Source organism: Saccopteryx bilineata, chromosome 8 (assembly GCF_036850765.1).
Source record: "Saccopteryx bilineata isolate mSacBil1 chromosome 8, mSacBil1_pri_phased_curated, whole genome shotgun sequence".
Taxonomy (NCBI): Eukaryota; Metazoa; Chordata; class Mammalia; order Chiroptera; family Emballonuridae; genus Saccopteryx; species Saccopteryx bilineata.
The window spans coordinates 29,324,082-29,339,254 of NC_089497.1; the positions used below are offsets into that span (position 1 = coordinate 29,324,082).

At 37.7% G+C, this 15,173-nt stretch overlaps 1 pseudogene; it reads left to right on the forward strand.

Moving 5' to 3' along the window:
• Window positions 1-12,297: 12,297 nt before the first annotated feature.
• The window catches only part of LOC136311652 (4-hydroxybenzoate polyprenyltransferase, mitochondrial-like), a 38,893-nt pseudogene continuing 36,017 nt past the window's right edge, over window positions 12,298-15,173 (forward strand).

Genomic DNA, 15,173 nt, shown 5'->3' on the forward strand with positions numbered 1-15,173 from the left:
AAATAATAGTTTTATAGTTTTTCCAGGTATTATTTAATATTTTTATTAATATTTTAAAACTCTTAAAACATAGCCCAGTTTTGTGTATCTCTTTTATTGTTCTTATTTAAGTATTAAATGCATTAAATAATAAACTACCTTTTGATATATTGTTATTTTATACTTAAAACGATTATTAGGGCAGAGAATCGGTTGTTGAATTATTTGAATCCCACCACTGCAGTAAGATAAGGAAAGAGAAAATATGTCTGGAGAAACTTCACAGATTCTAAAAGAAGTCAAATCTACTTTTTGGTTTCAGAAGGTCAGAAGCCCTGAGACCTTGAGAGTTCAGGGGTTCTCCAATACTGTGTTTTCTACATTTTTCATGACTGTACTTCCATTAAATATTGGAAGGATGTAGAACTCTTCAATACATGGATTTAGCAACACCAATTTTATCCTGTTAATTTTCATCAAGATCTAGTTTTTTTTTAAGTTTTTAAAAATTTGTTGATTGACTTTTAGAGAGAGAGTGAGAGAGAGAAAGAGAGATTGATTTGTTGTTTCACTTATTTATACATTCATTGGTTGATTCTTGTATGTGCCCTGACCAAGGATTAAACCTGCAAATTTGGCATATTTTGGAATGATGCTCTTCTAGCCAATTGAACTATCTGGCCAGGGTTTTTGTTTTGTTTTGTTTTTAATGCTGAAATAATTAGACTTCTGCATAGTTTAATATGACATAAAAGAAGTTTACCCCCAAGTGTCATCTTGCATGCTGGTGCTCTGGAGACTGAAATAGAATGTTTGAGTCATTGCCATAGCCTATGGTTATTTTCCAGTTTCCTCTCTAACATGTGGTCATTAATGTGCTGTGATAAAACATATGGCTCTATAGTTCAGCATTATTGCTTGTTATTAAAGAAGCTTGGGTGTTTAAGCATAGCTCAAACTCCACAGTATATATATCATGGTCCCACTCAACATTCCTGCCTATCTCTTTCTACTAAACATATACACTCCAGCCAGAAGTCAACTAAACTTTTCCCATTTTTCTTGAAATATGACTCAGTGTTTTTGCAACTACTATTTTCCTGCAATGCCATTTTCTTCTTCTATTATTAGGGATCTAAGTCTCATTCTTCATAACTTATTTAAAATTTGGGAAATTATGTAGAAACCTTTCCTGACTCTCCTGAGATTAAGTAACAAATCACTCCTTTGGTATTATTAACTCCTCACAGTATTTTTCTAGCATTTTTTTCTAACTTAGTAATATGTCACTGAAATTTATCTCAGCTAATTGTCTTACTTACTCAATGCAAATACTTATTTAATGCAATCTTTCTGGGAAAAACACTAATATAAAATTTTAAAATTAAAAGTGTCTTACTGTTAAAAGTAAATTTCCATATCACTTTTCTTCAACATCCCAAAGTTAAAGCTGCCCACTTTTTATATTATTATTCTAAAGATTCTTCAGGATTACCTTTGGCCTTTAACAGAAGTATTTAAGGTCATGTGACTTTTTTTATAAACAATGCTGGTTATTTCAGCAATTTTACCTTTAAAACTGATAGAATAATTTTAAGATGTATTGAAGAATACAAAAATTTTATTATAATTTTCTATTTGATTAAATTCTTGATTTTGTTTCTTTCTTAATTGAATTATATGTCATTGGAAATTAAGCAGCTTCCTTCAGAAATTGTCTGAAATGGTCAAATGTTTAGAATTTGCCTGATAGTCTGTTGGAATCTATGTGTTTCCACTAAATTCTTTTAACTTTGAAAGTACTATGATCTTTTTGGAAATTTGGCAATTTCTACTGCCTTAAAAGCATGGTCTGTCATGTGATTTTTATTGACTGCATATAGCACTTTTATTTTAGAACTGCATTATAACTAATTCCTTTTGAAGATAGTTAAATCAACAACTATTCAAATTTATGGTGATGTTCAACATTTTTATCCTCATGCTCTCTTTCCAACATTTTATTTTTTTAACTTTCTTTCTGGGGGGAGATTTAAAGAACCCCTAGTGCTTTACAAGTATCAAAGGAAAATACAGGGGTTAGAGAGAGAGGCCAATGTAAAAATCCTATGATATTAGGGAATGAGTTTCCAAGATGCTTTTACCTTAACTTTAAAATGTATCAATAAAAGGGAAAGGGGCATTGCTTTTTTCTTCTTTGCTCTTGAAAATATAACAGCAATGGGAGTTTTAAGAGGGTTGAAGAGTAGGTGGAAGAAACTCACCTCCTCCAGGTGCCAAACTGGATTTAAAGCTAAATTATAGAACAATCAATCTGAATGACCAACTAAAGGACAGCTGAACAGAAGTATTACATCCAAGGATTTATAGAAGAAGCTATATTGAGACAGGTAAGAAAGACAGAGACACAGAGTATTTGTCTCTGCATCCAGGTGTGGAGGCTAAGAAGCCAGAGGGATATTTTGGTTGCAAAAGTTTCCCCTGAGGAGCCTGGGGTCTCAATTCCACCTCAAGACTTCTAACCCAGAGGACTAGGGCTGGGAAGTGAAGCCCGCATAGCATTTAGCAGTGAAAATCATCAGGACTCTGTCCACCAGGAGGAGAAGGGATTTTGCTAGAATCCCAGTTACTCTTCTAAAAGACCCCACAAAAGCGTGCTCTGAAGCACTCGCCCAGGGTTCTGGCAGAGACAAAGTGACTCAGGAGATGTGGGAGTCATAAAGAAAAGACCTGTGTGGCATGGCACCAAAGAGAGATCTGGAGGGTCAACTACTGAGGTCCTAGCCCTGAGTCAATATTCCACACTGCCCTTAGGCCATCTAGGGTCAGACACTCTTCTTATTCTTACACCACCAGTATGGGAAGTACACTAACTCAGTCCTCCAAATACTGGCAACACCACGGTGTCAAACTTGAATCTAGTGGAAAGGACAGTTGGCTGCATCCAACAGGAACCTTTGGTGTGTTCTTTCTTTGAAGAAACTATAGGCAGATGCTCAGACAGACATTGAACTGTGAGGCTTTGGAAAGGAGGCCAGTCTTCTCCCCATCTGCAGGTTCAGCCAGTATCACCACTAAAGAGAGACTGTCTTGATCTATTTTTTCAAGTCCCGGATGCCCCGCCCTGCTGCGCTTGCTCTTGCAGTGCAAACTGCTGTCTATACCTAATCTGAACCAGTGCTTTACTCCTCTTAAGAAAGCTAGAGTTTGGGACTCTTGTACAGACTGAGTGATATGGCTCTAGAGTAGGGGTCCCATTCTCCTCATTGAGTGCTTGGTTACATGCTCCCAAGAACAATATTCACTAGCCTCATCCTCCCAGCTGGGTATCCCTACTCTACTAAGTTTGCACCATGTAAAAGGGGCAGTGTGATGTGCTGGCTTGGGCCCATACTACTGTTTTTATTCAAAAGGCTTTGGAGAAATTCCAGGTAACTTCAGTGGGTAGTAGAGTAGCTGACAGGTGGCTGTCAACATCAGAGAGACTTGAACGTTTTATTGACCTGCTTTCAGCTCAAAGCTGCAGGAAGCAGAGCTCTGTATACAGCTTGTCCCCTCCAATGCACACCCAGGCCGAGTAGACACAGCCACAGTCAGTGAATAGCATGGTAGCTCCAGACAGGTAGCCCAAGGCCAGTTACACGTAACATTTCATACCAACCTGCAAAGTAATTCTGTCCAAGTGGGCCCAATACCAACACAACCAGTTGTGGGCTTTAAACCTCACCAGAGGTCAATCTAACTAGTCACACAGATGACACAGCCAAAAAAGGATACTTGCAGGCATCAGAACCTGCTGAGAATACCTCTGCCTTAGGAGATAGCTCCTGAACAGTGACTCATACACTGTGAAGAAGGTCTGTGCTACTCAGCCAGCTTCAGTGTTAATGCCACCCACGAATGGGCCAGTAGCATTCATGACTCACTACAACATGAGGGAGCACATAACCCATGCAAGAAACATTTCTAAAGAAGTTAGTTCAGGTGATCTAGAAGTTGTGCTATTGAGACATACAAGTTATTTACATCAGAAAGGCCTCATAACAAGTTTGTGGGTCACAGCAGATCTACCTAATATGCAGATTCAGACACAAAAAGACAGACAAAATGGAGAGACAAAGAAATATGCCCCAAAAGAAAGAACAAGAAAAATCCTCAGAAAAAGAATTAAATGAAATAAAAGCAACCATGATATTGAATGCAGAGTTTAAAACAATGGTTATAAGGATACTGAAGGATCTTAGGGGAAAAATGAATGATCTCAGTAAGACCATAAACAAAGAGATTATAAATATTCAAAATGACATAGAAATCATAAAAAAGAACCAGTCAAAAATGAAAAATACAATATATGAAATGAAGAATACACTAGAAGGAATCAATAGCAGGTTAGATAAAGCAGAAGATCACGATTTAGATAACAAGAAAACAGTAAGCACAGAATAGAGCAAGAAATAAAAAGAGAATTTTTAAAAATGAGGAACATCTAAGGGAACTCTGGGACAACATCAAGTGTAACAACATCTGTACCATAGGGTTACCAGAAGGAGAAAAGAATGAGCAAGGGATTGAGAACCCATTTGACAAAATAATGCTTGAAAACTTCCCTAACGTAATGAAGGAAAAAGTCACACAAGTCCAGGAAGCAAAAGAAGTCCCTATCAAGATGAACTCAAAATAACCCACATCAAGACACATCATAATTAAAATGGCAAAGTTTAAAGACAAAAAAAAAATCTTAAAAGTAGCAACAGAAAAACAATTAATTAAATAAACTACCTATAGGGAGCTCCCATAGTCTGTCAGATGATTTCTTCACAGAAATATTTCAGAAGAGATTTGCATGAAATATTCAAAATGATGAAAAGCAAGGACCTATAACCAAAACTACTTTATTTAGCAAGGTTATTATTTAAAATAACAGGTAAAATCAAGAGCTTCCCAGACAAAACAAAAATAAAAACATGAACAGATAAACAAACAAACAAACAAACAAAAAAGCCCCACAAAGATTTCATTACCACCATTTCAGGTACCTCAGTTGGTTAGAGCATCATGAGAACACACCAAGGTTTCAGGTTTGATACCCAGTTAAGGCACATACGAGAGTCAAACAATGAATGCATAGGTAAGTTTAACAACAAATCAATGTTTCTCTCTCTCTCTCTCTCTTCCTCTCTCCCTAAAATCAATAAATTAAATAATTTTTTTAATTTATAAAAAAGACATAAGGTAGCTGAATGGATAAGAAAATATGACTCATATATTTACTGTCTACAAGAGACTCACATCAGAACAAACAGGCTGAAAGTGAAGAGATGAGAAAAAATATTACATGCAAGTGGAAGTAAAAAAATATATGGGATAGGAATATTTATAATAGACAAAATAGACTTCAAAACAAAGGCCATAACAAGAGACAATGAAGGCCTGGCCTGTAGTGGCACAGAGGATAGAGCATCCACCTGGAACATTGAGGCCACTGTTTCGAAACCCTAGGCTTGCCCAGTCAAGGCACTTACAACAAGCAAGCAACGAACAACTAAAGTGAAGCAACTATGAGTTGATAGTTCTTGCTCTCCCCCCATAAAATCAATAAATGAAACCTTAAAAAGAAAACAAATAAGAGATAATGAAGGACATTACATAATACTAAAAGGGTAGATACAACAAGAGGATATAACCTCTGTTAACATATATTCACCCAACATAGGGTCACTAAATATATAAAGAAAATCTTGGTGGATATTAAAGGAAGGATCAACTGTAATACAGTCAGAGTTGTGTTTTTGTTTGTTTTGTTTCAAGTGAAAGGAGGAGAAATAGTGAGATAGACTCCCACATGTGCCCCAACTGGGATCCACCAGGCAACCCCCATCTGGGGCCAATGCTTGAATCAATCAAGTTATTTTTAACACCTGAGGCTGACTCAGACCAACCCTACTATCTTCAGTGGCCTGGGGCTGAAGTTTGAACCAATCAAGCCACTGGCTGCAGGAGGGGAAGAGGGAGAGAAGAGAGAGAAGAAGGGGGGAGAGAAGCAGATGGTTGCTTCTCTTGTGTGCCCTGAGTGGGAATTGAACCCAGGACATCTACATACCAGGCCGATGTTTTACCCACTGAGCCAACTGACTAGAGCTTTGGAGGTTTTAACATCCTATTGACATCAATGGATAGATCTTCCAGACAATAAGTCAATAAGGTAACAGTGACCTTAAATGATGCACAACTGGATTTATTTAATTGATATTTAAGGAACATTTCATTGCAAATTAACAGAACATACATTCTTTTCAAGTGCACATGGAATATTTTCTAAGATATACTATATACTAGTAAACAAGATAAGCATTAATAAATTCAAAAAGATTGAAATCATATCAAACACCTCCTGTGACCACTATGGTATAAAACTAGAAATCAATTACAATAAAAAACACACAAATACATGAAAGCTAAATAACATATTATTAAATAATTAATGGATTAACGATGAAATCAAGGAGGAAATCAAGTTACCTAGAGACAAACAAAAATGAGCATACAGCAACCAAAATCGATGGGACACAATGAAAACAATCCTGAGAGCAAAATTCATAGTACAGGCATACCTCAAGAAGCAAGAAAAATCTTAATCTAATTCTATACCTAAAGGAACTAGAAAAGAGAGGAACAAAGTCCAGAATAAGTAGAAGGAAAGAAATAATAAAGATTAAAACAGAAATAAATGACATAGAGACTAAAAACAATTCAAGAGATCAAAGAAACCAAAAACTGTTTTTTTGAAATGATAAACAAGATTGACAAACCTTTAACCAGACTAATCAAGAAAAAATTAGAGAACCCAACCAAATACAATGAAAGAGGAGAAGTAATAACTGACATAGAAATACAAAGGATTGTAAGAAAATATTATGAGTGACTATATGCTAACAAATTGGACAATCTGGGTGAAATGGATCAATTTCTAGAAACACACATCTTCCAAAACTAAATCATGAAGAATCAAAAATATGAATAGACAAATTAAAAGTACTGAAATTGAAAGAATACCAAAAAACTCTCAGCAAACAAAAGCCCTGTGCTAGATATGAACTCATAGGTGAATTTTACCAAACATTCAAAGAAGAACTAACATTCATGATCAAGTGGAATTCATTTTGGGAAAGCAAGGTTGGTACAATTTTTACAAATCAATAATCATAATACACCATATAAACAAAATGAAGGATAAAAACTACATGATTATATCAATTGATGCAGTAAAAGCATCCCATTCATGATAAAATATCTGATCAAGGTAAGAATAGAGAGATCATACCTCAACAGAATAAAGACCATAAATGACAAACTCACAGCCAACATCATACTCAATAGGCAAAAACTACAAGCATTTCCCTTAAGGAACAAGACAAGGATATCCACTTGTATCACTCTTATTCAACATAGTATGGGAAGTCTTAGCCACAGCAATCAGACAAGAATAAGAAATAAAAGTCATCCAAATTGGAAAGGAGGAAGTAAAACTGTCATTATTCACAGAAGACATGATGCTGTATATAGGGAACCCTAAAGATTCCACCAAAAAGCTACTAGAACTAATAAATGAATTTAGAATACAGAATTAACACCCAGAAATTGGTGGCATTTTATATACCAATAACAAACTGACAAAAATAGAAATCAAGAAAATAGTCCAACTTACTATTTCACCCAAAACAAAACAAAAAAAGGTACATAGAAATAAATTTAAACAAAGAGGTAAAAGACCTGTACTCAGAAAATTAATATTTAAAAATAATTAAAAAGACACATGCATTATGTATAACATAGTTCCTATTCAGGCCCTGAAAGTAAAGTAAGGAAAATGAAGCTAATTTCCTCTTTCTTAATTTTCTTTTTTGTCTTGTGGTTCCTATGTCTTGGCCTTTTATCCATTTGTTTTTAGATCCATTTCTTTCTCTTCCCTTGAACTGGCATTCACAGAGTAGAACACTATGTATATCACACTCTTAGGTTCCCTCCCCAGGTGGCTTCCATGTATGTATGGCCAGGGGGAGGCAGAGGAAAGACAATGGAGGGAAGGTGTAAGGACAGCTCTCCTCATCCGTCTGTTTTTGGTGGCTTCTCAACCACTGTGGTTGAATGTTCTCTGTGGCTCCAGCTCCCTCTATTGTTTTTGTTTCTTATGGGCAGTCCTGTAGACTGCTAGTTTCCTTGGGGGACCTAGTCCTAGACTTTAGGACTACCATCCCCTTCATTTATCCTTCCAGCCTAAGGACATTAACAGCTTTCTGCTATTACTAATTTTTAAGCAATACTTTCCCTTATTTGCTCTTTCAGCTAATGGAATATCTTCACAACTGGTTTTTCTATTAAATATTCTGTATTTAATTTTATGTCAGGACTCTATTTTGTTGGACCCTGACAAAGTTGCTATAGAAAATGAAAATTTGTCTCCTATAAATTTCAAGTCAATGATTATGTATATACAAGACAGCAATTAATCTTATATATGGCTGTTACTATTTATAAAGTTTTTTGTTTATTTTCTTTTTGAAGCTATTTCTAAAAGCTTTAGTCTGGTAGCCTTGCCTAGGAATTGGAACCAAGAACCCTCAAGGTCTCAGTCTCCTGTTCTGGCTATTTTAGTTTTGATTTCCTGTTTGACTCTAGAGTCACTTAAGAATGTTTTATTCCTAGGTATGTTAGCCTTAATTTTTAAAATTATTTTTGAGATATAATTGACATATACATTGTATAAGTTTAAGGTATACAACTTATGGATTGATTTTTATTATAAATTTTTAATGTCATGGTATTATGATTAGAAAACATTGTCTATCTTGTTTCACTTAGGAGAACTTGAGGTTTTCCTCAGGGGTTATTACACTGCCAGTTTTAATATATTTTCCATGTGCCTTTAGAAGTTGTTATTTTAAAAATTTTATCTTTTATGTGAATGTCTATACTAAGAAACATAATTAATGTGGCTGTTTTATGAATGTGTGTATTTCTTAGTTTTTTTCTGATGTGGTACTAATTTTTAATCTATATCATCTGTCAAGAACTATACATCTTTTGTTACAATTCATTTATGTCTATTTCTTCTTGCATCTATAAAAGCTTTTTGCTCTATGTGTTTTGATGATATACAGTGTGTCTGTAAAGTCATGGTACACTTGACCGGTCACAGGAAAGCAACAAAAGGTGATAGAAATGTGAAGTCTGCACCAAATAAAAGGAAAACCCTCCCAGTTTCTGTAGGATAATGTGGCAGCATGTGCACATGCACAGATGATGACATAACACCATGTATACAGCAGAGCAGCCCACGGCCATGCCAGTCGAGATGTGGACGGTACAGAGGAAAGTTCAGTGTGTTCTGTGGCTCGCTAAATTCGAATCCGTGACCAAAGTGCAATGTGAATATCGGTGTGTTTATAACGAAGCACCACCACATAGAAATAACGTTACTCGGTGGGATAAGCAGTTGAAGGAAACTGGCAGTTTGGTGGAGAAACCCCGTTCTGGTAGGCCATCAGTCAGTGACGAGTCTGTAGAGGCTATACGGGATAGCTACCTAAGGAGCCCTAAAAAAATCTGTGTGTGAGCCCACATTGAACTGCAATGAATAGGTATGAAACTGGGAGAGTTTTCCTTTTATTTGGTGCAGATTTCACATTTCTATCGTCTTTTGTGCTTTCCTGTGACCGGTCAAAAGTGCACCATGACTTTACGGACACACTGTATTATTTGGTGCTTAGAGATTTGGGATAGTTAGATCTTTATTATAGACTACATACTTTATCATCATGAAATCTCTTTCTTAGACTAATATAACACTTTTGCCCTGAATTCAAACTTTATTCTTTATTTGCATGACCTTGGAATGCTTTCCTCTAATATAACTTTAAACATTTTCTAATTTGTTTTCTTTCTGGAGTTTGTCTCTCATATCCATTTTCACTTCTCTTTATTTACTTTTTCTAATGATTTATAATTCTTTTGATAACATTAAGCTTACTTTTAATATTCTGTGAATTTCTTTTCTTCTTTGAGCCATTTTCTCTTGTTCTAAATATTTTTTTCAAATAGACTGTTTTCTTTAACTTTTTCAATATCACTGATAAATATCTGAGAGAATCATTTATTTCTTATGTAGTTTCTCTATGTGATTTTTGTGTGTGTGCCTCCTTTATATTATCCTCAAAACATTTTTTTCTTGTAGTATCTATGTATATTGGTTTTATGCCAGTTCCTTTATGATATTTTTCTTTTCTTTAAATGGAGCCATTCTTTCAGTGCTAGCTACTAAGCCGAGACGAGAGTCTCAGAAAGGACTGGGGGAGCAAGCTGGGCAAGAGATGGCTTCATTGTGCTTATGTTGTCTCAGTTCTTTTCCTAAAAGGAAATAACACACTTTTCTCAGTATTTGCCCATTCAGACAGAGTTTAGCATACTTTTCTCAGTATGTGCCCAATCAGTTTGTTTATTTTGCAATGGAGCAATGTATCGGGAATTCGTGTTCATTTTACTTTGCCAGTTTTGAGCAGCAACTGCAAAATGCCAACTGACTGTCACCCACCATCTACCTCTCTTTGCTCTATTGCTGCCAGTTGCAAAGATGGTGTGTCTACCTCATTCCTCATTTAGCCCCACATTACCTGTCACTCTCCACAACTTGATGTTTCAAATAAGAAATCACTGGTCAGGTGCCTTGCGGCTGTCTCTCCTTCCTTTGTAGAATTCCATGCCCTGCCTGAGCTCTGTTAAGGTATGCATCTATTACACTAAACTGAACCCAAATCTTACGATATTATGGTAGTTTTGGGTTTGGTATTATCGTAGCTATTACCATTTAAGATAGAACTTCTTTCTTTCTGTTCCTTCTTGTACTTTTCAGCCAGATTCGGAGAAAAGAAGAGAGGTAGGAGCACCTTTGCTTCGCAATCTTACATCTATATCTGTAGGCTAACGGTTGCCAAAATTGTAACACAGATTTTTGGGCCTGCCGCCAGGACTTCTGATTCAGTAGGTACAGAATGCAGCCCTACGGTTAGCATTTCTAACTAGTCCCCTGGTAGTGCTGATGCTGCTGGGTCATAGACAACACTTTAAGAACCCCAGCTCTCAGCTATTTATTTAATAGTGGTGTCATCTCTACACTTACCTCATGAGAGATATATTTGACTCTTAGGTCATAAATATCACTTGGAACTTCTCTTAATTATTTTATGTAAAGAGGGAAATAAGTATATGTTTGTGATCCTGGAGTGTAAAGACTTTCTGAATGTTCAGTAAAAATGTTTACAATTATTGACTCCGTGGGAAAAATCTTGTTTATTTTTTTCCCTGAAATAACCATTCAGGTTTACTCATGTTTAAGCTAGCTCCTTTTCCAGTTGACTTAAGTTTCCTGATTATAATTAAGGTAATATTAGGCGCTAACATTACCACAGGTACCTTGAGGCCCTGAACTTCTATCCATAATTTTTAGCCTTGAACTACCCAGTAAATGTCTGATATATTGAACTGGGCTTTACCATGTAATTAAATATATTCCACCTGAATACTTTTCTTTTCTTTTCTTTCTTTTTTTTTTTTTTTTTTTTTTTTTTTTTTTTTTTTTGTATTTTTCTGAAGCTGGAAACGGGGAGAGACAGTCAGGCAGACTCCCGCATGCACCGGATCAGGATCCACCCAGCATGCCCACCAGGGGGCGATGCTCTGCCCCTCTGGGGCGTTGCTCTGTTGTGACCAGAGCCACTCTAGCACTTGGGGCAGAGGCCGAGGAGCCATCCCCAGCGCCCGGGCCATCTTTGCTCCAGTGGAGCCTCGGCTGCGGGAGGGGAAGAGAGAGACTGAGAGGAAGGAGAGGGGGGGTGGAGAAGCAGATGGGCGCTTCTCCTGTGTGCCCTGGCCGGGAATCGAACCCGGGACTCCTGCACGCCAGGCCGATGCTCTACCACTGAATACTTTTCACTGTGGCCAAAATACTGTCAAGTTTGGTATTTTGATGCTTTTTTATATCTATTTCAATTCTTCTCTCTTCTTCAGCATAGGACAGAGATATTGGCCCGGTCAATGCCATATTTCACGTGGCCAAAAGCCCAAACACATTTAAAACTTTATGATTCATGGTCATCTGGAGAAAACTATAGGTTTGATAGGGATGGTAAAATTTTCTGATTGCATATTAATAATGAAAACTTTGCAGTTGTAATAAACCTTAATTGAGTGAATGAAAACCTTAATTTTTTAGAATTTAAAAATCCAGAAGCTTCATCTGGGGAAATTATTTAATGTTTGTGGTTCATGGTCACCTCTTTCGAAGGTGTCGTTTCTGCTGCCTACAAGCTGTGCGCTGCTGAACCTACAGTGTGCAACGTAGGCCCGCGCGAGGAGCTGAAGGGTAAGTCCGGCATTAGTTCATCTACCCCAGAAATGCTGCACTGTCAGCAAGGGAGGCTTAGATGACTGGAAAGTATTATAATCCCTTTCAAAAAGAGTTTAATGCTGTCGATTAGAGGAGGGCTGGGTGGGTCCTTCATTTCAGCTGAAGCTCCAGAGCATTTATTGACTTTAAACTGGGTCTGGAGCCATGTGTCTGAAAGCTCTTTGAAGATATACACCACTGCCAGAGGAGCCAAAAGAGCAAGAGTGTCATAACACTTTCACACCTTTCCCCCTTTATAGTTCTTGTCTGTAAACAGAGCCCACAACTATGTACACACTGTAATAATGACTTACAGAAATACACGTATTCATTAAGATCAAGAAGAAAAAGAATCAGGGATAAAGTAGAAGACTTGCTTTAAAAATCAGCCAAGACTAATGAAAAAAAAAAAGTTAGTTAAATAACCAGATGACAACTGTCAGTCCATCCAAATGTTGTTCTTGTGAGGCCGGACTCATGGTTTGCCATAGAGCCTAGAGCGTGAGGACTGCTGTGGGTTTCTTGCTTCGTGCTTTCTCCTCATCCTGGCCAGCTGTCACATGCTCCGTCACCAGCGTGGGAAAAGACTCTTTTCTCTCTTATTTACTGACATGCTGCTGTTGCATTTGATCCACCTGGAGGCAAAAGGTGCATATAGTTACATGACATTTACACCTTCTTCATCTGCAGGACCTTCCTAGTGTGTTATTTCAACAGTGTGCCCTTTTGTATTTCTAAGGCTATAGACTTCCCAAGATGTGAGCATAGACTTTTTGTTGGTAGTTTGCTCTATGTTCCCACCTGTGTATTTTCTTTTGTCAGTGGTGCCATTAGCTAATAGAATTCTGTTTTATTTTTTTTCTACTCAGAATGTAATACTATCAATAATAATAGTAACTTTTCTACTTATTATGTATCTGGAACTTTCATAGTAATTTTAGTAGTATAGGTCTTCCTGTGAAGAACAGGCTTACTCAGAGTTCCTAAGTAGGCCCTGGAATGATTTTTCAAACACCCTCATCCAAGCTGCGTGAGGGAGATTGTGCCCCCATAAACCCACTGGACAGAAAGCTGTCTACAGTTCGGGCAGGTAATGTTGTTCCAGTGAACTGACTTAGAGCTTAGCATGGGAACATCTGACTCCACAAAGGGGCTGACCAGTTGAAAAAGTTCACTGTCCTCACAAATCTCAGAGATTTGACCAGGGAAGTAGAAAGCGGATTTAGTTTGGCATGTGAGACTGCCGATTGAAAACATTTCAAGTATGCAACCTAGACTTGTTTTCCCCCCCAAAAAAGGAATAATATGGAAATCTAGGCTCATAGCGACCCTTCCGGAAGTTCCTCACATTACTATGAGTATCATTCTTTCTCATAAGCTAAACGGACATGCAAGCTAAGAAATAAAGCATTCTAGCTATGTGTTTGTTAAAGATTATGTCTTCATTGGAATTTTACAGCATCAATGGGAACAATAATAACAAAAAAGAATTCATTGAATCAAGTGCTAAATCTCACGATTAACTGACCAGTCAAAAACTGGGACCAACTGGCTTTATAAGGCCTGAATGTCCATGCTGCTGTAGTTAATTAACACAGTCCAAGAGTTAGTTATAAATATTGATGCTATAATTAAAAAAAAAATAGTGGAAAAACCCACTAGGAAAAAAGAAATCAGAGCATTTTATGAAAGCTTCACAAAATATAAATATAAAAACAATTATTAGGTCCATGAACCTAGAATTAATTTTTCTTTTCCCAGATCCTTGTACTCTGCAGTACTTCTCACAGCAAGAAATTTTGGCAAGAGTAGCATCTGGTCACAGTAAATATACTTAGGATTTTTCCATAAAGCTCAAATTTTTGTAAAAAAAAAAAAAAAGGAACAAAATTAACAATAATAACTAAGTCCCAAAAAGGAGCTGAGAAAAAGAAAAGAGTAATTGAATTTCTTGAATGTCTATGGCTAAAGTCAATGTGATTTTTAAGTGAACATCAGACCTGCTGGTATTTTCTGAGCTAGAAGTCTGTTGTAGCCGTGGTGAAAGGAGAGGCCTGGCTGCCCTGCCTCCCAGCCGGCCTGGCTTCCCCTCTCCGCGCTGGCCCCCAGCACTCTGTACATAGAGCTGTGTTAGCATTTACCTCTTGTATTCCCATGTTTGTCTCTCTCAGGATGCAGAGTTCTATGGAGCTCAGAGGTTGGATCTTTTATCACTTCCAATATTGTGCCACTTATAAATTACACAGTGCTGCTAAAGAACCTTTCCTATTTTATTTTTATTTTTGTATTTTTCTGAAGCTAGAAACCGGGAGAGACAGACAGACTCCCGCATGCGCCCGACCGGGATCCACCCGGCAAGCCCACCAGGGGGCGACACTCTGCCCACCAGTGGGCAATGCTCTGCCCCTCCGGGGTGTCGCTATGTCGCGACCAGAGCCACTCTAGCGCCTGGGGCAGAGGCCAAGGAGCCATCCCCAGTGCCCGGGCCATCTTTGCTCCAATGGAGCCTTGCTGCGGGAGGGGAAGAGAGAGACAGAGAAGTAGAAGAGGGGGAGGGGTGGAGAAGCAGATGGGCGCTTCTCCTGTGTGCCCTGGCTGGGAATCGAACCCGGGACTTCTGCACGCCAGGCTGACGCTCTACCACTGAGCCAACCGGCCAGAGCCCCTTTTCTATTTCTTGACATCCCCTGCCATTTTATCGAGGAGTGGGGGCAAGATGACGTAGGGTTGAGGAAGTGAAGAGAGGAGCAGCAGA